This window comes from Fukomys damarensis, unplaced genomic scaffold (assembly GCF_012274545.1).
Source record: "Fukomys damarensis isolate Sample0158 unplaced genomic scaffold, DMR_v1.0_HiC HiC_scaffold_23, whole genome shotgun sequence".
Taxonomy (NCBI): domain Eukaryota; kingdom Metazoa; phylum Chordata; class Mammalia; order Rodentia; family Bathyergidae; genus Fukomys; species Fukomys damarensis.
Window position 1 is genome coordinate 19024228 of NW_022900935.1, and position 2912 is coordinate 19027139.

Genomic DNA, 2912 nt, shown 5'->3' on the forward strand with positions numbered 1-2912 from the left:
AACCCCAACACCATGGGACCCATGTTAGGATCTGGTTTAGATCCTGGTCAGTAGGGGAGCCCATCTAAAAGCACAACAGAAGGTGATCTAGATTAGACTAGCTAGGCAGTGATATCAGATTAGAATATAGATTTATGGTGGGTTGGACTTGGTCTAGGCAGGATCTTTCTGTAAAGAGCCACATAGAGGGGCTGGGGATTTAGCTCAGTGGCACCGCACCTGCAAAAGAGCCACATAGTAAAAAATTTAGGCACTGTAGGCTATTCAGTCTCTGTCTGATACCTTGAAAGTAGTCATAGACAATGCATAATCAAACGAGCCTGGCTGTGTTCCAATCAAACTCCAATTGTAAAATCAGACAACAGGCCAGATTTGGCCCATGGGCTGTAATTTGCCATGTCCTAATGTAGAACCTTATTCCTCCTGAGGGTGCATGCAGATTTAAACCTTATTAAACAGTGATCTAAGCAAACAAGTTTGGGGTGTCAGACAGGAATCTAGATCTATAGACGGTTAACATGGAAGATGATCTAGAGCAGTGATGGCAAAACTTTTAGAGCTTCCAGTGACACAGACAGCCTGCTGAGGCACAAGTGCCATATGTTTGCTACTACTGATCTAAAGCCACTCTTGCTGGGGATCTAAATATTGGGAACTGATGAGTAAGAAATGTGCTAGATAGTGGTTTAAAACAGAGTCAGTTATAATCTCTGATTGAGCATCCATTCACAGAAAGTTGGGGTGGGTTTGGGGTAGTGAGGTTTAGACTCACACATAAGGCTGTGGTCTGGATATGGGGAAGTGGGTGCGCGAAAGCCACAGACACTGATCCAGACACTGATCCAGAGCAGGCAGAATGTTGGTCCTAAGCCAGAGAAGCATATGATCTAGAATAGCACTGTCCAATAGAAATTCAATGGAGAATACATATGTAATTTTTTGTTGTTGTTGTTCATGTGGTTTTTTGAGACAGAGTCTCATAATGTAATTGAGACTGACTTGGAACTCACTATGTAGCCCAGGCTGGTCTGGAACTCACAGTGATCCTTCTGCCTCAGCTTCCCGAGTGCTGGGATTACAGGCATGCACCAGCCACTATACCCGGCCATATGTAATTTTAAACTTTCTCATACACCAGACAAAGTAAAAAGTGAAATTTTAATAATGTATCTTATCTAAACTGTATATAAAAAATAGTCATTCCAACATGTAATAGTAAAAATTATTGCAGTCTTTTACTTTTTATGGTAAGACTTCAGAATCTGGTATGTATTTTATACTTAGAGCACATCCTGTTTTGGATTAGCTACATTCTTAGTGCTCTGGCTACCTGTGGTTAATGGCTGCTGGAGGGACAGCAAGGTTTAGAAGCAGGCTTTTCTTTAGGACTAGGGTTCAGAGGAGTCATCAGCCAGAATGTTCTGGAGTAAATAAGGTTGAACATACCAGAGGTTACACCCTTAGCAGACTTGAACTGGGTGTAGACTGACTAGACTTGGGAGATCACCTGGGCTCTGGGTTGGGGAGTGGTTCCCTGCCTTGAAGTTCTCACTGGTTCTGGGCCTCTCGTGGCATTCCACATCACCTCTGAGCACTGGCCTTCATCTCCTTTCTCCCTCATCCCAATGTCACCTCTGACTCTGGAATATGGTCTGTCCTGGCAGGTGGGGGAGGAAAGGGTGGCAGCTGGACCCTTGAGAGAGCAAGAACTCCACCCCTCCAAGCCAGCTGCTGCCAACCTTCCTGGACTGACTCTGTGGAAACAGGGGCCCAGAGACAGAAATAAACCAGCAGGTTTCCGGGGCGGAGTGGGGGGCCTCCCAGCCTTTGTGCTTCCTTGCTAGGAGGTGGGGTGGGGGGAACAGGAAGCAGCTCCAGGTCCTATCCCAGTCTGTTCCCCCTATATGTCATCTCACCTTACCCCTACAAGCCCTTCACTGTGACCCTGAGCTGGGTCTAGAATTTGATGGATTAGTTACTCCTGGGGGGCTGGTAGTCTGGGACCGACACTTGAAAGCAGAGGGTGATCCCTAGGACCCTGGACACAGCTTAGTACCCATTTTTTAGAACTCTATCCTGGGGACCCCTCTAGTAGAAATTGAACAATTCAGAGGGCTGCAGTGGGGCACTAGAGTAGGAGTTGGAAGATGTGTGTTTCATGCCTACCTCTGCCACTAACTGGCCAAAGGCAGCTTTGGAAAAACCACAGCTCAGTTGACACTTTTTTTTTTTTTAGCGTGTTTGTCCTTCTTGTGTCAGAAGTTCGGAGGTTGGTTAACTTAGACTCTAAAACCAGTTTATCTGACTCGGCTATGCCACTGTGTGACCTTTGGCAGGTTGACTTTCCTGAGCTTCAGTTTACTCATCAGCAAAAAGGAGGTGTATTACCTTTTTTTATGGGACCTCTTATAATCAAGTGAGTTAATGCATCCTGATAATGCAGGTCAGATGCTCCTCATTGGCCATTACCATTGGGTAGTCCCCAGGCTCAAATGGGCTATAAGTGAAAATGCATTCTTCAAATGTAAGGGACCTTCCTCCTCCCGACAGCCCTACTTGCACCCTCTCACTTTAGAAATGGGAAAACTAAGGCTTCCAAACGAGAAAGTGTTTTGCCCAGCGAGAAGCCCACAACAAGCAAAAACCTTTACACGGTACCCACCAGATAAAGCCGGGTAGATCAGCCCCAACTTACAGGTAAGGAAATCGAGGCCGGTGATTGGCCACTGGAGCACAGTGGCGCTATCCAGTGAGGCCCGAGTCCGCCGCTGGGGAGGGAGTGCCCTGGCCGCCTGCGCTCCTCGGAGGAGGGGCGTGCAGGTAGCCGGCATCCTGGATCCTCTGCTGGAGCCCGGCAAGCTATTAATAATTCCGCCGTTCGGCCCGGGCTGAGCGCGCAGGTCCGGACCGCG